Source organism: Macrobrachium rosenbergii, chromosome 17, assembly GCF_040412425.1.
Source record: "Macrobrachium rosenbergii isolate ZJJX-2024 chromosome 17, ASM4041242v1, whole genome shotgun sequence".
Classification (NCBI taxonomy): domain Eukaryota; kingdom Metazoa; phylum Arthropoda; class Malacostraca; order Decapoda; family Palaemonidae; genus Macrobrachium; species Macrobrachium rosenbergii.
Window position 1 is genome coordinate 35490765 of NC_089757.1, and position 22500 is coordinate 35513264.

General features: G+C 37.3%; 1 long non-coding RNA gene across 3 annotated transcripts in view; it reads left to right on the forward strand.

Annotated features, from left to right (window-relative positions):
* The window catches only part of LOC136847854 (uncharacterized), a 200426-nt gene that overhangs the window by 144918 nt on the left and 33008 nt on the right, over positions 1–22500 (forward strand). For all 3 annotated transcript variants that reach the window (XR_010855869.1, XR_010855870.1, XR_010855871.1), the window contains one exon: positions 2569–2608. This is a non-coding gene — a long non-coding RNA (uncharacterized lncRNA). The remainder of the gene's footprint in view (positions 1–2568; positions 2609–22500) is intronic.

Here is a 22500-nt window from a genome sequence, read left to right on the forward strand (position 1 = left end):
TTTCTCGTCGTTTAACTCCTTCCAGGTAACTCCTTGCATCGGCCTCCCGTCCCTCCACCTCATTTCACCTCTCCCTCCTCTCCCTTTTCGTTCACCCTCCTCTCCCTCCTTCCTTTTTCTCCCTCTCTCCCTCCCTCCTTTCCCCCTCCCTCCCTCCTTTCCCCCTCCGGCAACGTTTCTCCCTACATACTGGTCTGCGGTGGAGATAATAAGGCGGGGTGGTAGTTAGTTATGGTTATATGGAACCCAGGAGAGGAACCGGAGAGAGAGAGAGAGAGAGAGAGTAGGAAGTTTTCTGGGAAAATGGATGCAGGTTAAGAGAGAGAGAGAGAGATAGAGAGAGAGAGAGAGAGAGAGAGAGAGAGAGAGAGTAGGAAGTTTTCTGGGAAGATGGATGCAGGTTGAGAGAGAGAGAGAGAGAGAGAGAGAATTTCTCTGCAAAGAAGGTTGTATAGAGAGAGAAATAAAGCGAATTTCTGTGGAGAGAGAGAGAGAGAGAGAGAGAGAGAGAGAGAGGCAATTTCTGTGGAAGAGGCTGTATAGAGAGAGAGAGAAAGGCGAATTTCTGTGGAGAGAGAGAGAGAGAGAGAGAGGAGAATTTCTCTGCAAAGAAGGCTGCATAGAGAAAGAGAAAGAGGCGAATTTCTGTGGAGAGAGAGAGAGAGAGAGAGAGAGAGAGAGAGAGAGCGGCGAATTTCTGTGGAAAGAAGACTGTAGAGAGAGAGAGAGAAAGAGAGAGAGAGGAGGCCCTTTCTTTCTCTCACCTTTTATCTATGGTTATACACACGCAAGAGTCTAAAGTCTCGCTTTGATGTATTGATTCGTTTAAATTCGTAATGGGGGCGAGCAGAGACTGAATTTAGGGGGTACCCCTGTCCATGATACAGCGAATCTCACGGGTTTTAACAGAGGGTATTTGTTAAGTCTTCTCTAAAAAAAAAAATCATAATTCACTCCGGAAAGTTATTAGTAAATATTGTTAACAATACCCTATTGCTCGAGTGTTAGTTGTTAACTCTTCTCTAAAAAAAATAAGTGGTAAATTTATCGGAAAGCTTTTTTTTGAACAATTCTCTAATCCTCTTTTGAATCATCTTACGTTCCTGAGGGCACTCATCTTCCTCACCTGACAGATATATTTTTCTTAGCTGACTGGTATACCTGTTCAATTATTGTTTGGATGCTAGGTCATCTCAGCTGTCATATTTGGTTTTTTAAAGCCAGATGGTAACAATATACTCAGTATTATCATGGTATTCCTCAGCAATTATGTGTTTATACCATTTACTTTATTTTTTTGGCTTTATCTTATTTTTGCTTCATTTTTATTTTATCACAAATCTTCGGGCGAGTTTGTTGGTATTTTACCAACTCTGTGTAATTAAAATCTATTTGGTTAATATTTTCTCTTTTACTCATTATTTATTGTCTCTTTTTCTTATCATCTACATAACTGTGTGCTCTATTATGTAAATATGTATTCCACCTTACACCATATAATTCCATTTTTTTTTTCTCACTAAATTCTGTAAAATATAGTATTTTTCATTCCTGTTTTAAGTGGTTCTTTTATTAGTCCTCGAGTAAAATAATTGTTTTTAAAGAAATTCAATTTACATTTTCTCGTTTTTTGCTTTAGCAAATATTTTGCGTATTCTCCCACTTTCTGCACTGATAACCTCAAATGATACTTTCTCACTTTGTGTATGAACTACAATTTCAATATTGTATTAAAAAATTTCCTCACTTTGCCATCTGTCACTCGAAGAGAGAGACTTTGCCAGTAGTCTCTCAAAGATGTAAAGTCTCTTAAGAGATTCAGCACGCAGTAAGTAACTGCTCAGTCCACAATTTCTATTCAGAGATAATTTTTTTTCCTTTTTGAATTGGTCTAACCGCAGCAGACAGTCTTCGTGTCTTAGAATTGTATATAATAATAGTTTTGTGAATGCTGAGTATAATTTATGCCAGCGTTTAAAGCGAGCCCTGTTCGGAAATGTTAAGCTATTATTTTCCCCTAATTAAAAAGTCAATTAGATCTTCCATTCTCTACAATTTTACCCAATAAACAAAAGTTTTTTTTGAGGGGCTTAGGGGAAGGGAGTGGGAGTTGGAAGTATTGGGGAGTATTTTCCTAGGAACCACTCCTTCACGGAACTCGAAACTCCCGTGGTACTTATAGGGAATGTTATTTATTGTAAGTAATCTACACTTGGAAAATAGTAGTCCACTTGTATATTTGTAGACTTAGCAACAACAACAAAAAAAATGAATTTGTTTTTACGACTTCCAAACCCTGTATTTTGCATTTTGTGGTTTGTTCGTTATTGCATCTTTTTTTTCGACTGGCCGTTTGAAATTCAGGCCGAGTGGCCACTTTAGATTTAAACTGCTGATAAAAATTCCGGAGTCATTTGCATATCCATTCAGCATGTAAAGAAATATTACTGGTAATGATTCCTTATGTTTTCTTGCAAATTCTGGGCTTAGGGAAATGGCATCTTGGGCTAAAGCGATGGAGGATTTCATTAAATTTTTTTAAATTTTCTTTTTTCTTTTCTTTTCCAGGCCGTGCGGTTCCCTTTTGTGTCAGTCGTTGTTTTTAGAGGTGAGTAGAATTGACTTTATTCAATGCAAAGGTGTATTTTTTTTATATATAAAACGATATCACATTCATGGATTTCCAGACCAGATTTTAAAGTTCGTTTTCATTCTGGAAAACAACTTTTGCTGGACGGAGCGTCTAGCCTAGTTTCATCCATTCCAGCCCTCGACGTGATTCTGTAAAGACCTTTATCATCTCTCTCTCTCTCTCTCTCTCTCTCTCTCTCTCTCTCTCTCTCTCTCTCTCCCTGAGGAGATGAGAGGAGAGGAGAGGAGAGGGAGAGAGAGGTAGGTGAGGGAACCTCTCTGTTTATAAGACTTGGCGATTCGAGACGCCCTTTGACCTGACAGGCAGAAGGCAGACAACTGATTTATGATGTTGGTTGGGAGTAGTTTGAAGGCTCTTACTTAACACTCTCCCTATCCCCCCCCCCTCTCCTCCTCCTCCTCCTCCGCCTTTTTCCTTCACATCTCCAGAAGGCCCCTGCCGGGACTATTCTTAATACCCTCCCCCCTGTCCACAGCCCTCCCCCTTCCCCAAAACAAACCACGACCCTCCCTTTCTTAGACCTTCCTCAACCACATCCTCCTCCTCCTCCTCCTCCTTCTCTGTATACCCAGGCCTGGGCATACTGGATCCAGAGAGAGAGAGAGAGAGAGAGAGAGATTTGGGATTGATTCAATAGTTGTCATTCTGTCTTTGACTTATCAGAGAGAGAGAGAGAGAGAGAGAGAGAGAGAGAGAGATTTTGAGAGAGAGAAGATGATGGTTGTAACCAATATGATGAATATCATTCTATTTTTGACTTATCCAAGAGAGAGAGAGAGCGTTGTAACTGATATGATGAACATCATGCTGTTTTTGACTTATCAGAGACAGGCAGACGGAGATTTGTAGCTGATATAATGTATATCATTCTTTTTTTGACTTATCAGAGAGAGAGAGAGAGATAGAGAGAGAGAGAGATAGAGAGAGAGAGAGAAAGAGATTTGTAACTGAAATTATGAATATCAATCTGTTTTTGACTTCACAATACACAATGCACAGGACACAAAAAGTCTAAGAATGGATTCAGAATTTCTCTTAGGTCCAAATCCTTACATTTTATATGAATCTTCGTTACTTAAATACTCGTGACTCTCTTATATTCTCAAATATTCTTTAAATTACGCTGTTCATATGCAGCAAAGTTTTACAGGTAGTACAGGAGATTTGACTAAAATAATTCAGCTGGTGGTTTTTTGACTTGATTATTAATGAGAATTGAAATTGCAGGGTAAACACAGTTCAAAATATGAATTTTGTGACAAAATAAATAGGCTAATCCATAATGCTAAAACTGTTGATGAAATAATTTTTGTAAAGCCTAATAAAAGTCTAAAATAATTAGCCATCTTGATAACGCCAAACTTTTTTCTTCTTTATTTAACTGCCGCCTCCTGATACGATAGGCCTTTTTTTGTCAATACGAAGTTATTTTTTATTATAATTATTTTCTTTTATAGATATGGTTTTGCAGTTTTACGTAGGTTATTTATCCATGCCATAAGCCTTATTTTTTCATAATGGGAATTGACGACTTTTGAATATTACCCAGTTTGTATATATAGAATTTATTAGTCACTTTTTACCAGATACGTACGTAATTGCAAGAGCCACAATGACCACTGAACTTCTCGAATTCTTCACACTTGTCGCTACAAAGCCTTAGATCTAAGCGCAAGAAATTTGTCCGAGCTTATTTGGTTCATGGTGACACTTACAGTTTTCAAGGGTCCTGTAATTACAACCAAGAGTATAAGCCTATTTCCTCTCATAACTTAGCCTAATGTTTTGATAAGTATAAGAAGGAATGCATAAGTACAACGGAAATAAACCGTGATCACCTGTGAAAAGAATATACAAAAGAATTCCCGTTTGGGAATGGTCGCCATATTTTGATTTCTCCGTCAGTATTCGTCATTCACGTTCAGATTCAGGGTTCAGTCTTGGCCTTTGGAACGGCCCTTCAGTTACGAGTATCGTATCGTTGCATAATGGCACAGTTTCTGCCTTCCTCTTTTTAGCTTTCTGAAAAGGAAACTATTGTGCCGGCTTCGTCTGACCGTCCGCACTTTTTTCTGTCCGCACTTTTTCTGTCCGGCCTCGCCTCTTAAAAACTACTGAGGCCAGAGGGTTCCAAATTGTTATGTTGATCATCCACCCTCCAATCATCAAACATACCAAATGGCAGCCCTCTAGCCTATGTAGTTTTTATTTTATTTAAGGTTAAATTTAACTATAATCGTGCATCTGGCAACGATGTAGGACAGGCCACTATCGGGCAGTGGTTAAGGTTTCATGGGCCCCGGCTCATACAGCGTCATACCAAGACCACCGAAAGATAGATCTATTTTCGGTGACCTTGATTATACGCTGTGCAGAAAACTCGATTGCGCCGAAGAAACTTCGGCGCATTTTTAACTTGTTTTTTGTGGGATTATTTGCCGCGCCTCCCTTCAAAAGACTTGTTTGAAGTCGGTGAAAAAGGCTGTCATCACAGCTTAGAAGAGGTCAATCTTGATTTGTAAAATCATACCCGTTTTGGTCTCCTCACCGTTGAAAACCAAACTAGTTATAAGCTCATGTGCTTACCTGTCTTAAATCTGTTACTTTTTCAGTTTTCTTCATTAAAATTAATTATCTCATAAAGAAAATACTTTATTATAGTGAAGGGTAAGATTTTAGTCTCTAAATTTTGAGCTGCGGTGAATAGCAACACAATCGGACGCAAAGCAGCATATTACTGAATACCATGAGTTTTCGATGTTAGTCAGCTTGTGAGAGTCGAACCAAGAGGATGCATCTTTGACAATCTGATCGTTGAACATCGTTTCGAACGTAATAGAATACTGTGAATTCCGAAATTGAGATATGCCACCTAATGGGCTCGTGAAACACTAGTACACAAGTTACTGCAGTTTCAGAATGATTCTTCTTCAATGCTTTGCAGGAGTACTGAGGCGGTCCCATTTGCAGTATCTGCAAAAGCAGTAGTAAGGCGGGGAAGTATCTACCATTTTCCTCAGTTTTGTATTTTTGCAAATACTGCAGTCTTCCATTTTAGGGCAGTATATTAGTCAATACTATTGTCTCCATGGGTTACTATCACGAAAAATAAATCCTATGATGTCCCTGGTTTTGTTCACCACGGGTCTAAGGTAACGAAAAACAGCCGGCCAGCAGCTAGCCAAACGCATCATTGCGTAACTTAGTGCTTATGAGAGAGAGAGAGAGAGAGAGAGAGAGAGAGAGAGAGAGGGGAGGGCGCGCCAGTAAGTTAATGGAAACTTCACCTTTTCTGAAACGCCTTGAAAGGTTATTTAGAGAAGATAATAATTTCTGTAGTGACTGAAGGTAATAACGATTTTATCCAGAAAATGCCACAGGCGTTATTAGAACACTACTTTTTGGGGAAGGTAAAAAAAAAAAAACTTAATACTTAACACTATTGAACTAAACACTTAATGCCTGAGTGCTGAGGTAACTTTGTAAACCAAAATGAACATTATTATTATTATTATTATTATTATTATTATTATTATTATTATTATTATTATTATTATTATTATTATTATTATTATACTGTATTCTGATAGAATGGACATGTACAATTCTCTCTCTCTCTCTCTCTCTCTCCTCTCTCTCTCTCTCTCTCTCTCTCTCTCTCTCTCTCTCTCTCTCTCACACATATAAATGCAAATCCGATACCCGTAGTAAAAATTTTATGCTAACTTTGGATGGGAGGGATAAAAAAAAAAGGTGCGAATTTGGGCTAACTTGCTAAAGGGGGGAAATTGACGCGGAGAGGCGACGAAAAGATTGTATATGGTGTATACATACATACGTGGGGAAATAAATACATACATACAGGAAAATGGAAGCGATTATCAACTGCAATTTTAAACTGAATGCATTTGCTTTTTTTTTTGGATTAGTGTTTAGTTGTGTGTGTGTGTGTGTGAGAGAGAGAGAGAGAGAGAGAGAGAGAGAGAGGGAGGAGAAACAGTGGAAATACATTTTTGAAAATAGAAGTGTGTGTGTGGAAAGTGTAGTGATCAAAGTGATGAGAGAGCGCCCCGCTGGAAGTAAAAAGGGGGTGGGGGTTATAGGAGTGGTTGTGGAAGGGGGAATGGAGGGGATGTGGAGGGGAGAGGGTGAAATGAGGATGAAGAATCCCCAGGGGGTCTGGGGAGGAAAAATGAATAGCGAGGGAAGGTTCAGGAGGGGAGAATTCCGGCTTCCTCTTTCCAGTCAACGATATTTGGCTGCTGCCAGAAACGCCCCCCTCCCCCCTCTCCCCTCCCCCTCCTTTATCTATCCCTTCTCCCCCCATCTCCCTCCCTGCCTTCCCTCCACCCCCCTGACGGGCCAGTGGTCGTCTTTCCCTTCCCATAACTGCACCTCCCCATCCCTGTCAGCCACCCCCACCGGTACCCCGTTGCCTAACGGCTACACATTATGTGTCTGGATTACAAAAATCCCATCTCCTGAATTCCGCAATGGATTACAAAAATCCCATCTCCTGAATTCCGCAATTTCCCCCCTTCGTTATTCTTTTTTTTTATCATCAAGTATTTTATTTGTCTGTTTATTATTTTTGTTCTCGAGTTTTTTCATATTAGAAAGCGTATTTTTTACTATTTTCGAACCTATTTTGGAATAAAGTAAAAAGAGTTGCCTGTGTTTTCAAAGAACGACATTTTGTTTACCACTCATTCTTTTATTTCTTAAGATGCAGTTACAAAACAGTTCAAGAAACAATTCAGAACACTTAATCTTTCAACTATGGCAACTACTGTGCTCAGTATTTACAGAATGTTATAATTAATGATTGCCTGTCTAGTAGTATAAAATCTATTTCATAAATATAGTTCTCATTTTTACATCTTTTCGCGTCTGAATCTCGTGACCTCATAGAAAAAATCAGCATTACTTTCTAAGTTCAAAATCAACTTTACTTTCTAATTTCAAAAGTGCTATGCTGTTCTCTCATGGATTCCGAAGGCTAAAGCTTTATCTGCTGAAAGAGTAAACCAACATGTCTCAAAAACACGATCAATGTGATCTTAGGCGAGGCCAGATTACCGGCACATTAAGTCACTCTCCAGTCACATTTCCCTTGGTGACTTTGATCGCTGACCCTCTCCACGGTCACTTTTATATTGAGAGGTTGGTGTTTCACAAACGCCCGTGTCTGTCGCCTTGGACCTTCTGTCATTAATCACCACTTCATTCATCCTTTTGGGCCTTATGATGAAGGGTTAATCTTGCAATATTTTGTTGAATTACTGGGTTTCGTTGTGTCACTTTGCTTATGTGACTATTTTGTATCTTTGTAGAATCTGCAAGGTTTTATATTCGCTGGAACTGCAAAGAAACGGCTTCTTTTTTGTTTAGAAGGCCTGGAAAACACCAAGCAATATGTGATGTAATTTGAAACTCATAAATATTGCATAGTCACTGATTATATTAATTTTTTTGAATTTCGTTATATCTTTGATGTATTTCATTCATTGTAACTTACTTTTTCGTATACCTCTCTCTTGGTTGGCTGCAGACATTTGACTATATTTCCAACTATTATTTTTTGGCTAAAGGACCTCTGTTCAGCTTGAATGATAACAATTGGAACTTCAGAAGTTCAAGCGAAGGTGCAATGCATTACTACCCTAATATTATTCTCCTTGCATTTTAATACATTTTTATCTATTTCTTAATTTGTTAATTCATTTTTTCTTTTTTAATAAGTGGGATCTCTTCTTTCTGTATTTCCCTTTACTTCCTCCTACTTCGTCCTAACGAACACCATATTCTTTGGAAGCTTGAATTTCAAGTCAGTGGCCCTGTTGGTGGGCATGTTCCATATGAATAGGTTTCATCTTCTGAATAATAATAATAATAATAATAATAATAATAATAATAATAATAATAATAATAATATTATTATTATTATTATTATTATTATTATTATTATTATTATTATTATTATTATTATTATTATCATTATTCTACAACAACAACAACAACAACAACAATAATAATAATAATAATAATAATAATAATAATAATAATAATAATAATAATAATAATAATAATGATAATAATGCTAACATTTGTGTTTTATCATATGTAAAATTTCATTTGATACAATTATTGATTGAGAAATGGAACTTGACACCATCCTCAGTGACAGAAAGTAAAGTATCAGCTTTCATTAGACTTCCACAGAAATTATTACTGCCACTTGCAATTCCTTTCCACCGATCCTCCATCTGCTGATTCAAGTACGTTTTATTGCCACTAGGAATATGTTCTATTAAACGCTCCCTTGCAAGCATACCGAGCACGCGCAAATTTGAATTACTTTCCTTTCACTCAACAAAACGTTGATGTAAAGACAGAGGGGATTACGCAGAAGAAACGTCTATTTTGTTTTATCTGAGCTAAAAATGGTTTACTTATCGCCTTCTTAAACTCTGCAGCCAAATGTCTACCGAATTTCAGGTTATACTAAATAATTTTTCACGAATTCATATCTTTCCTGAAGTCAAAAAGGCAGATGATGATGGAGAAATAGTGTTGGTGGGAGGGAAGCCCGCGGGGGGGGGAGGAAATTGGCCAGGGGTGGAGGAATACGGGGGTAGGGGGCCCACGAATTTCAGGCCATATGACATAATTTTTCATGAATTCACATCTCTCCTGAAGTTAAAAAAGGTAGAAAATTATGAAGAAAGTGTCGGTGGGAGGGAAGCGGGGAGGGAGATAATTGGCCAGGGTGGGGAATAGGGAGGGGCCAAGAATTTCAGGTTATATGAAGTAATTTTTCGTGAATTCACATCTTTCCTGAAGTCAAAAAGGCAGAAGATGATAAAGAAATGGTGTGGGTGGGAGGGAAGAGGGAGGAAGCGGGAAGGGAGAATTGGCCTTAGGGGTAGGGGGAACAGGAGGGGAGGTGGTAGGGGGAGCCTTGTGGAAAAGCGCTCCATCCATGGAAGAAGTCATTCCTATCCCTTTTTCTCTGGAGGACCACAATCCTTCGACAACTGCCACCAAATTATATCCCTCTGGGGCTGTATAAGTTCCAGCGCCCTCCACGACTCCATTTGACAAAGGGCCAGGGCAAAATGACCCTTAAAATCCCTCGGACGGAGGGGCCATTTCCCCCTGCCTTATTAACCTGGAATTTAATCTTAATTAAACTACCTTATAAGGCTTGATAAGCAAGGGGCCTCGTCTCGTCCGCGAGCAAAATGGATAGACGCTATACAGTCTCTCATCTCAAGGCGCGCGCGCTCGCTCGCGCATATTTGCGCGTCCCGTTCATCTCCTTCATTGCGCCGTAAATCATTGTCCGTCGGACGATTGTTTTGGGGGGTTGGTCCTAATTTCGGCGTTTCCTGCGGTTTATTTTTTATTATTTTTTTATTTTTGTTTTGAACTCTTCATTATTAACCTCAGCGCGATGTAGATTAATGGGTTTAAAAATAAGAAGCCTGGTTGTGAGGAAGAGGGGATGATGGTGATGATGATAATGATAATGATGGTGACGGTGATGATAATGGTGATGATGATGATGATGAATGCTTCGTGTAATTTGCTTCCTAGGAGAGAGAGTGAATTTTGTTTTCGCTCTCTTGTTATTGCCACAGATCGCGCCTGTGTTTTCTTGTTCAAAACCCGCGCACGCGCACACATATATATGTTGTTTGTGTGTGTCTGTATATGTATATATACATATATAGATATATAAGTATATATACTTATATGTATATATATATATATATATATAAATATATATATATATATATATATATATATATATATATATATATATATATATATATATATATATATATATATATATATACATATATATATAGCTGTGTGTGTGAGAGAGAGAGAGAGAGAGATAGAGAGAGAGAGAGAGAGAGAGATTTACAAAATGGCGCCCATAATATTTGAAAATGTTCACAGAGGGGACCATGTCTCCGTACAGTGTTCTCTACGTCAACATGTCTTTGAAAATACACTATATTAAAAGGCTTCATCTTAAAGAAGTAACTTTAAACCAAACTGAACCAAAGAACTGGATGGTAAAAAAGAAAAAAAAAAGAGTTCACCGACAAGTGGAGAAAGACAAATTTGAGATAAGGAAGAGGAAGACCACTAGAAGGGTTGAACTAAGGTGTTGCGCGATCAACAACAACAAATATAGAACTCTATTGTAGAAACACGTCTCCGGAATTTCATGTGTATCGGTTTTACCTTCTATTCCCTCATATTTATTTATTTATCACCTTTTCCTATAACCTCTCTCTCTCTCTCTCTCTCTCTCTCTCTCTCTCTCTCTCTCAGTTTATTTGTTTTGTCGTTTTCTTTCTTCTATCTGTATTCCCACTGATATTAATCGTCTGTCTATTTCAATTTTCTCTCTCTCTCTCTCTCTCTCTCTCTCTCTCTCTCTCTCTCTCTCTCTCTCTCTCTCTCTCTCTCTCTTATCAATGCTGAAACAACATGAATTACTTTCACTTTCAATTACTGTAACTCTCTCTCTCTCTCTCTCTCTCTCTCTCTCTCTCTCTCTCTCTCTCTCTCTCTCTTATCATGCTGAAACAATGTGAATTACTTTCACTTTCAATTACTGTAACTCTCTCTCTCTCTCTCTCTCTCTCTCTCTCTCTCTCTCTCTCTCTCTCTCTCTCTCTCTCTCTCTGCAGCTAATTTCCCTTCGGGGCCCTCTTTGGGTTTATTTTCTGTTGATTCTGTCCATAAGGGTTTTCAGCTAAAGATTTAAAGAAAGAAAAATGAAAGGAATTCATAATTTGGCATAGTTTGAACATGAAGTCCCCGTACAAATGTCTATTTTGGTGGGTTTTATAATATCAAAATCAACGTCAAAAGATTCTACAAAGTCCTACAAAGTCCTATAAATCCAAATATCAGCAAATTGGGAAAAGGTCCGATTTTTGTAACTTAACCTACGAAACCTATGATCTTTGATAGCAAAAAAAAAAAAAGGATGATTTAAGAGACGAAAAAAGTGAAAGGTTAGGAAGTATTTTCCGTGACTTGCTTAATTCTCTCTGAATCCAAGAGAAAGGATAATTGCACGAATCGCCAATTATCTGCAAAGAATCAAGAACAAGAACCTTGTGATGATTCTTACTATCTCAACGTCTGAATTGCAACTTGATTTTTCATTAAATTCAGAAACATTATAAGATTGAGAATCAGGTCTATGAACAATGTTCAGATCGAGCGTGCATCGTTTAGTCTTTGCTCAGCGATGTTTAGTGCTACCTAAACGTTGTTAGATTTACTGAGTATGGCAATCAATGAATTTCCTTTGTTATCGGACTGAGAATCATGATTTTGAACATTATGTTTAGAACGATTATGCACTGTTCAATCTTTGTTCATTAAAATGTTTACTGTCATCTAAACCTTATTTCAATGTTCAATATAATGAATTTTTGCCTTAAGTTTGATTACCCAAAGCAAGAGTTTAAATGTATATTATATATATATATATATATATATATATATATATATATATATATATATATATATATATATATATATATATATATATATATATATGTATGTGTGTGTATACTTATGTACATATTTATTTATATAAATACAGTATATATATATATATATATATATATATATATATATATATATATATATATATATATATATATATATATATATATATATATATATATATACGAGTGATAAATGACTTCATTCTAATTTCCCTTACGATCAGATGCGTAGTATCTGTTTCATTCATAAATTCATCCATCGCCAAGTGCATTTATCTTTGCTTGACATTCCTGCAACAACAGCAACAAGATCACTGCAGTCGAGTGAATATCAGGTGAATTTTTTCAATGAATAATAATAAAAGTTCAGTTTTGTTTTTTTTTTTGCTCCAGCATCCTGATAGTAATGACTGCCCATTAAGCCAAGAAATACGACCAGTCAAACGGGTCCAAAAGAGCCTGATGCTCTCTCTCTCTCTCTCTCTCTCTCTCTCTCTCTCTCTCTCTCTCTCTCTCTCTCTCTCTCTCTCTTATCATGCTGAAACAATATGAATTATTTTCACTTTCAATTACTGTAACTCTCTCTCTCTCTCTCTCTCTCTTATTATGTTGAAACAATATAAATCTCTCTCTCTCTCTCTCTCTCTCTCTCTCTCTCTCTCTCTCTCTCTCTCTCTCATGCTGAAACAATATGAATTCTCTCTCTCTCTCTCTCTCTCTCTCTCTCTCTCTCTCTCTCTCTCTCATTTTCCCCAGGTGAGCCATTATTCCAAACGCATGCTTAGTCTTGTGAATTTTACACCTACTGTAATATACGTCCTTCTATTTAACATACGTCTTTGTATTCAATTTATGCCTTTATATTTAAAATACGTCTTTATATTTAACATAAGTTAATATCTAATAAACATCTTTATATTCAATCTGCGTTTTTATTTAATATACGTCTTTGTGTTTAACATCCGTTTATATTTATATATTCAACGATTGCTCTGCCATTGAGCCGAGATGCAACGGCTGATCAGAGTAAAATAAACAATTATGATCATTACGATAAACTTATGAACAATAATGTTTATGAAGAAAATTGTCGAAGTAATGTTGACAGTAAAAAAAAAAGTAAAAAATGCGCCGAAATTTCTTCGGCGGAATCGAGTTTTCTGTAGCGTGTAATAAAGGCCATCGAAAATAGATCTCTCTTTCGATGGTCTCGGTATAATGCTGTATGACCCGCGACCCATGAAACTTTAACCACTGCCCGGTGGTGGTCTATCCCATATCGTTGCCAGTAGCACGATTGTGGCTAACTTTAACCTTAGAAAAAATAAAAACCACTAAGGCTAGAGGGCTGCAATTGGGTATGTTTGATGATTGGAGGGTGGATGATCAACTTAACAATTTGCCGCCCTCTAGCCTCAGTAGTTTTTAAGATCTGAGGGCGGACAGAAAAAGTGCGTACAGAAAAAAGTGCGGGCAGAATAAAGGGCGGACGGACAAACAAAGCCGGCACAATAGTTTTCCTTTACAGAAAACTAAAAATTATTTCACTTCGAAATAATGCAAAATAATGTAAATAGTGGTAAATGTAATGTAAAAGAGTAAAACAAGAATTCTGACGAAACCTGGATCGATATTTAAAGGATTGTATTAATGAGAGACTGAGATTTTTCAATATTATTGGTTCATATTCTTCAGAATGAGATCCTGAATAGCAATATTATTTCTGAAACAATTCAAAATTGGGAACGCAATAGCACCGTCATGGGGGACAGGGGGTGAGATTATTATTATTCTAAGGGTAAAACCTAACGTTATACCGAATCTTGACTCAGGCATCTCCCTCAGAGTACAGTAAAATGGGGGAGTTATTAGATTTGCTTAAGCCATTCTAAAATGACTTATATATAGCCATTGTTGTTTGTAACAGTAATAAAAGTGGTATATCTCATCTGAGGAGGAACACATTTTAGAAAGTTGAAAGAGAATTCCAAAGCCTGTATTAACTATCACATCAAGGGTGTTCAAATTTTAATACTTGCCTGTGTAGTATGTGTATGGCAACGCGAATTTTTTTTTTTTACTGAAGTTACAAGAATGCGAATTTCTCTCTCTCTCTCTCTCTATGATAGCTGCAATCCGGTCAAATGTATATCTCTCTACTACCACTTCTACACTCTCTCTCTCTCTCTCTCTCTCTCTCTCTCTCTCTCAATGATAGCTGTAATCCGGTCAAATGTATATCTCTCTACTACCACTTCTACTCTCTCTTCATAACTGTAAACCTGTCAAATGTACATCTCTCTACTACCACTTCTACTCTCTCTCTCTCTCTCTCTCTTCATAGCTGTAATCAGGTCATATATTTATATATATATATATATATATATATATATATATATATATATATATATATATATATATATATATATATATAATATATATATATATATATATATATATATATATATATATATATATATACATACTATTGTATATACATATATATATATATATATATATATATGTGTATGTGTTACCACATCGTAATTCTGTACTCTCTCTCTCTCTCTCTCTCTCTCTCTCTCTCTCTCTCTCTCTCTCTCTCTCTCTCTCTCTGAGACTGCTATTTATTCGCCGTTCGTCTCCAGCAGAAGACGTTTTCCGGTGGTAATCGACATTCTCCTTAATGGATTCTCTCCTCCTCCTATTTTCCTTATCCTTTTCCTCCTCCTTCTCCTCCTCCTCCTCCTCCTCCTCCTCCTCCTCCTCCTCCTCCTCCTCCTCCTCCTCCTCCTCCTCCTCTTCCTCCTCCTCCTCCTGATTCTTGGATTTACTTCCCCCCACGTCGTATCTTCCGTTCAAACTATTTGTTCTTATATATGTATATCTTCCTCCATTCCCATTACTTCTTCTCTCTCTCTCTCTCTCTCTCTCTCTCTCTCTCTCTCTCTCTCTCTCTCTCTCTCTCTCTCATACCCCAGTCATTTCAAGATTTGGTATTTCTTCAGTTTCATCATATTGACGGGGCACTTTTTGGAAAAAAATCTTTTGTATACTGTAGGTAGATATTCTCTCTCTCTCTCTCTCTCTCTCTCTCTCTCTCTCTCTCTCTCTCTCTGTGTGGGATAGTGACCACCACCAGCAATACATCCCCTTCTGCTTTATCTCCTCTCTTCCGCTTCCCGTTCCATTTTTCACTAAGGCTGTTTCCTTTCCGGCTTATGCGCGCGTGCATGCGAGTTCGTTCGTTTGTGCGCGTTGCTGTTCAAGTAATAAATACATTTTTTTTTTTTTACCAAAACCCAAAACTTCGTATTTGTGTTCATATCTTTGTTAGGTCTCTCTTCCATCCTATCCCGTCCTCCCTTTGGGGTGGGGGGAAGGGGGGGAGGGAAGATGGGGAGGGAATGAGAGGTAGGGGGTGGGGCAGAGGGTGGCGGAGGACGGCCACATTAGCCTCTTCCCTATACTTAGCAAGGACATGTAAATAGGGTTCAATTTTAGCTTCCCTTACGGCGACTTCTTCTTCAACAGTTCATGCGTTTGTGTGTGCGTGTATGTGTGTGTGTGTGTTTGTGTCCTGTCAGTGAATGTATATTAATTACCAGTTTGTGTCATCAGACTTTAGTGAACTGATTCGTCAAGTTCTTGAACTGTAGTTTGATATTCTGTGTGGTTATTTTATGTAGCGAAGCTCAGTATCCAAAATTCAGTCTCTGCGAGAAGAGATTCTACAATTGTATGTATGTAACATAACTGATATATTTACCTTTGACAACAGAATAGAAAGAGAATCTGAAAGAAAGCAAGAAATTAAAGAATTAAGTCCACCAAGAATAATGACTGCCAGTTAATATGGCAGTTATGAAATAACCACAAATGAAGTCAATACAGTATTCCTGTGAATTCTTTTGTCTCATCTTGTTTTTATATTCCTGTCTCTGCGGCTGAGGCCATTAAGGAGTGTCGCGAGAATTCAGAGAGCATCTGGCATATAAACCCTTGTTCCACACGCTGAGCTTAACTCATATTTCGTCGAAGTAATAGCTCCAACGCTGATAATATTTTTCCTGTTTTGTATGGAATTTCGTTTTTCTGCGGAATGTGAAGGAAAAGGAGAACAGGCTTTGTTTTGCGCTAGACGTTTTGCATGAGTAGTTTTTTTTCTCTTTTTTTTTTTAGTTGTCTGTTTGTGTGCTCAACTCAGAAGTACGATTTTGGTTTTGTAAACTCACAAGTACGATTTTGGTTTTGTAAACTCAGAAGTGTGATTTTGGTTTTGTTAACTCAGAAGTATGATTTTGGTTTTGTTAACTCAGAAATATGATTTTGGTTTTGTTAACTCAGATGTATGACTTTGGTTTTGTCAACTTGGAAGTATGATTTTGGTATTGTTAACTCAGAAGTATGATTTTGGTTTTGTTAACTCAGAAGTATGATTTTAGTTTGGAAACTCGGAAGTATGATTTTTGGTTTTGGAAACTCAGAAGCACGATTTTGGTTTTGTAAACTCAGAAGTAAGATTTTGGTTTTGTAAACTCAGAAGTATGATTTTGGTTTTGTAAACTCAGAAATAAGATTTTGGTTTTGTAAACCGATCGAAAATATCCCGATTATAATGAAATAATGATTCACCCGCTGGATTGATGACAGCGTACGTTATTATAATGATATTTATCAAGGATCCACCACGATCTCTCAGTCTCTGTCTGTCAGTCAGTTTGTCTGTGGTAATTACGAAGCAGTACTTTTCCTCAGTCTCCTCTTCTGTTCAGGTTAAGAATATGTTCTTCTTTAGGATAAATCATCTCCCTTTTCTTATGTTTATTTGTGCACGTACATATTCATGCATATATCCACATTCTGCTAAGTGGGCTCTGACACAAGTTCTAATGAGCAAATTCGATTTGCTTTCTAATATTTTACTCCTGAAAAATTACATACGTCAGTAACTTACAGCAGCTATTACCTGATTACAAAGATGTAAGGTATTCTATCATAAATCGGAAACATATTACCATCTGTCAACCAATGACTTGTGTATTTTCTCAGAGTAAAACGATATCACAAAGCATCTCGACATAAAATCACAAAGATGAACTATGGACTAACTTTGAGTCAAAGTTACCAGAACAGTTTGGTGCTCTAAAGACCCACTGTGACCAGGGCCCAGTGCCACGCTTGTTCTTTCAAACTGGCACTGATTGGGGGATATCAAATGCCACTTTATACGCTGACTGTAAGGAAAAGCGAAGAGACTATCTGAATCACAAAGCGAGAAGCCTCGAGGGGCTGGAGAGCCAAGGTTGCTGGCAACATCTGGCAACCCCTGGCAGTTAGGCTGGAGGTCAGTTTTATTGCCAAGGCTCTTGCTGCGGTGGGTATGGCCATGCTAGGGGAAGGGGGGTGGGGGAGAAGGAGTCTCCTGGTTCCTTGGGCTTGGGGACGGATTGGGTAGGAACTTCAGGGGTGCGGTCAGTCAGCTCCTCAGAAGGGAAGGAAATGGAGGGAAGTGAGGAAAGAAGGGCACTGAGTTATGACACGGCGTGGTTTCAGGGGCAGGGGATCGGCGGCGGGCATTTTGGGCAACGTAGGTCAAGGGAATTTTTTTTAAAGTGTTTTAAGTGTTTTGATCTGTTTCGAGAGAAGAGTGTTGTAAGGCAGTTATTATCAGCTTCCAAAAGCCTTTTAGTATGTGTATGTATGTATGAGCATTTTGGTATTATAATTCTAACTGTTGTTGTTTTTACTCATTGATCAACGAATTTAAATGTAGGTTAAATAATTAGCATTCTGACCCACTAGAATAGAAATACAGTCATTTCCTTTTGACGTTGACTACTGATGTCCTAATTCCCCCTCAGCCCCCAAACCCCTCCCCTCCTCCCCTCCCCTCTTTCCCTTTTGTCCCCTCGTCTTCACAACACATATATCTGGAGAGAAAGATTCTGACCTGCTTTGACCTGTTTACGTAAGACTTTTAGTATTTATTTCCGTTCTGCCATTTCCTGTCTTCGAATGAAGGCCAGCTGCGTTTGGCGGCGCCTTTGAAATTCGAGGCTAAACTGCGTCCAAGTCTGACGTCTAAAGGAGAAAAGTCTTAAGGCTTGACTTCAGACGTCTAAAGTAGATAAGGTTTGACTTAAGACGCTAAAAGGAGATAAGACTTGAGGCTTGACTTCAGACGTTGGAAGGAGATAAGACTTGACTTCGACTCAGAACTCTTTTGCAAGACTTTTTCTTGAAAGTTCTTGCTTATTAGACTTTGGGATCTTGGTAACTGTTATTTTTACATATCCTTTTGTATTCGACGTTACAGCTGTCCTTGTTAATGCTCTTCTGTTCTGTTTTAAGTCTGGTTAAATTTGTTAGCATAATTCTTGGGAAATACTTCAATCATTTTACAATTTGCAGATAAAAAGTAGGATAGGCAGAAATTAAACTGTAGATGAAGGAAATTTCTTTAGTTTTTGTATATTGTCTACAAGTTGTTTTTATACTTTTGACTTACGTTTTGTAAAATATGTTAGCATACTTCTTGGGAAATACTGCAGTCTTTTTACATTTTATTTATAAAAAGTGGGATAGGCAGAAATAACATGGAAAACGAAGGAAATTTCTTTAGTTTCCATACTCTATTTACTAATTATTTTCACGCTTTTGATTTACGTTTTGTAAAACATGTTAGCATTCTTCTTTAGGATATGCTTTATTTTTTAATTTTTTTTTTATAAAAAGTTTGCCAAACGGAAATAACATTGTTAATGAAGGAAATTTCTTCACTTTTTATATATTATATACAAATTGTTTTCACGATTTTTACTTAGTTTTGCAAAATATGTTAGTATAAATCTTTGTTAATGCCATTGTCTTAAGTACTTTGTTGATATAATGTAAGATAATCTTAAATAACACTGTAAATGAAGCAAGTTCTTAAGTTTTTATGTAAGAATTACAATTCGTTTTGACGATTTCAGATTGTCATTAAATTTCCTTGTCCGGTGCTAAAATTTATCAAGCGCTGCAAAGTTAGCCACATAATTCAAGCGAATGAACCAATTGCACGACACGACAAAAGCGCTCTAGACACTCACCAGCGGAGTAACAGCGATCCATTTCATGGGTTAGTTAAACCGATATGCCTATATATCAGCGACACGTAGTTGCGAGAGCTGTAATACCCAGTGTAAACCATTGAAATAACAATTTCAATAACTGGGAGGTCAGTCTTGATAACCGGAAATTTTGCTCGTTGGGAGAATGGCCTGAAAACGCTCTTTTCCCCACTCCCTATCCCCTATCACCCCCTTCCCCAATTTGAAGCTGTCAATTGCAGCAAATCGCTTGTTGAGGGCAGGAGCAAATCCATTAAATTGGCCCGACACAATCCCCCTGGACGAATTCGTCAATAATATATATCTGCTGTGGCGATTGGAGCTGGAAATGTGATTTCGAAGAATTGGGAAAAACAAGGTTTTGACAGCCTGGATCTTTTCAGTCATTCTTCTTGTTGGGTTGGTGTTTTGAAATGCTGTACAGTGGCTTCGATCAGTGCTGTGTCTTGCTGTAAGATGATACATTAGTAATAATTATTTTATCCCTTTAATAGGGATATTGATCTAAACTAGTCACCAGTCTCCATGACTTGCTATTTGATGGACCACCTTCTTACTCTGCAACACGTGCCATAAACACATGTCGGAAACTTTTCGCATACATGTAACAAACAGGTTGAAATTGACGAACTTCTCACAATGAAACTACTGGTTTTTATGTTAGGATGCGTCCACACTACAGGTACAAGTCATAAACTCTTCGGAAACTTATCGCATACATGTCACAAACAGGTTGAAAACAAGTCGATTAAAACACGATTTAGAATAAGCGCACGTCCAAAACTTATCGCATATATGTTACGCACATGTTGCAAAACAAATCAGCGACCGCCAGTGGGGAACTAATCACTGGCAAATGCTGGACAATCGTATGAAGCAGTGGTTAGGACTGCCAATAATTCGTTACCTTGTTTTCAACATGTTTGTTATATGTGTCCGATATGTTTCCCACGATTGTTTATGGCATGTTCTACTGACGATTGTGGCATCTGGTCAGACAACAAGAATACCCAGGGACATCGAAAATCCAGCATAAAACAAAGGAATTATAGTCTGTCCGCCCTCTCTCTCTCTCTCTCTCTCTCTCTCTCTCTCTCTCTCTCTCTCTCTCTCTCTCAAGCTTAGCTAGAAGAGTACCCAGATACGTCGAAACTCCAACATAAAACAAAGATATTATAGTTTCTCTCTCTCTCTCTCTCTCTCTCTCTCTCTCTCTCTCTCTCTCTCTCTCTCTCTCTCTCTCTCTCTCGTTGAGCAATGTTTCCATTAACAAATATGAGAAGTCTGGATGCTCAGCATTTCATTACATAGCATCCAAGGTCCAGAAACTCCTTTGAAATTCTGATATTAATAATAAACAACTCAGACCTTCATTTGTAATAATAATGAACCCAATTACTGATGGTAAACTGGTCACTGCTGACCTCGTCAGCTACTGAGCAAAAAAAAAAAGATAGCTCCTTTTAATGCAATGCGTTACTACCCTACGGCAATTGTCTTCGTATTTTATCATTTACTTACATTTTTAACCATTTATTCATTCATTTGTTAGTTTATCTCTTATTTTCTAATAGCTGATCTATGATTTCTGTATTTCCTATTACTTACTGCTACTTCTTTTAAATGAACATATCCTCAAGTCAGTGGCCCCTTTGGGAATGTTCCATATGAACAAGGTTCATCTCCTGAATAATAATAATAATAATAATAATAATAATAATAATAATAATAATAATAATAAATCCTAAGATTCACTTTTACAAGTATTATTTATGTCAGATGTTTAATGGACGGCCTTTTAATTTTTTTTTTCCTCGAAGGTTAATGTGACGTAAATACATCTTGAACCTCCGACTGATCAGAGAGTTCAAGGCTAATCACGCTCTTGGCCTCTCTCTCTCTCTCTCTCTCTCTCTCTTAAGGATTTTCAGCACTCGGGGACGCCAATGATGTTCGTTTCATGAAGACGATTCTCAAGCAAGCAACCCAGCAATTGCAGTTGAATGATTTATTTGACAGACAATTCAGGGAAGCTTATTGCAATTTAATGATTTATTAAGAGACAATTAAGGGAAGCCAGTTGAATTTAATGATTTATTAAGGGACAATTAAGGGAAGCCAATTGAATTCAGTGATTTATTAAGAGAATTAAAGGAAACCAATTGAATTCAATGATTTATTAAGGGACAGTTAAGGGAAGCCAATTGAATTTGATTTAAGAGATCATTAAGTGGGAAGCCAATTGAATTTAATGATGTATTAAGAGACAATTAAGGGAAGCCAATTGTATTTAATGATGTATTAAGAGAGAATTAAGGGAAGCCAGTTGAATTTAACGATGTATTAAGAGACAATTAAGGGAAGCCACTTGAATGTAATTATTTATTAAGAGACAATTAGAAACAATACAGTACACAAAATTAAGATAAACGGAATAAGAAGTTACAATAATAAGCAGTTGCTTGGTGGAATAATAATAATAATAATAATAATAATAATAATAATAATAATAATAATTATAATAATAATAATAATAATAATAATAATAATAATAATAATAATAATAATTATAATAATAATAATTATAATAATAATATCAAATATACAAAGCAGAAACAATATAGTACACAAAATTAAGACAAACGGAATAAGAAGTTATAATAATAAGTAGTTGCTTAGTGGAATAATAATAATAATAACAATAACAAACAAACACGCTTCTGCGACCCGTAATTAACAGCTGCCATTCCTGATTACCCTAATGGCGATCGGCATCCAAACACACCAGCGCCCACCTGATTCAGATTTATTCGGAAAGGAACCGTTTGTTTACGTTCTAAGGGACACCTTGTCGTCGCGTCTCTCTTGCTCCCCTTATCCGGACGAAATGTAAATAATATCGCGTAACTAATGGCGACTGTTGACAACTTAATGTCGCTGACATTATCGCCGACACCGCGAATGGATTAGCGGCGTCGTTAGGCGGCCATAAAGACCTCGTCATTTGAATCGGCTTACATGATTGACCCTCATAAAGATCCGATTGGAATGCACTCACTCACTCGTCTCTCTCTCTCCTCTCTCTCTCTCTCTCTCTCTCTCTCTCTCTCTCTCTCTCTCTGCGTTGTATGTGCTTTTATTCTTTGTCTAAATTTTGTGTTTTGCTCGTTCCTATATTCCCTACTGA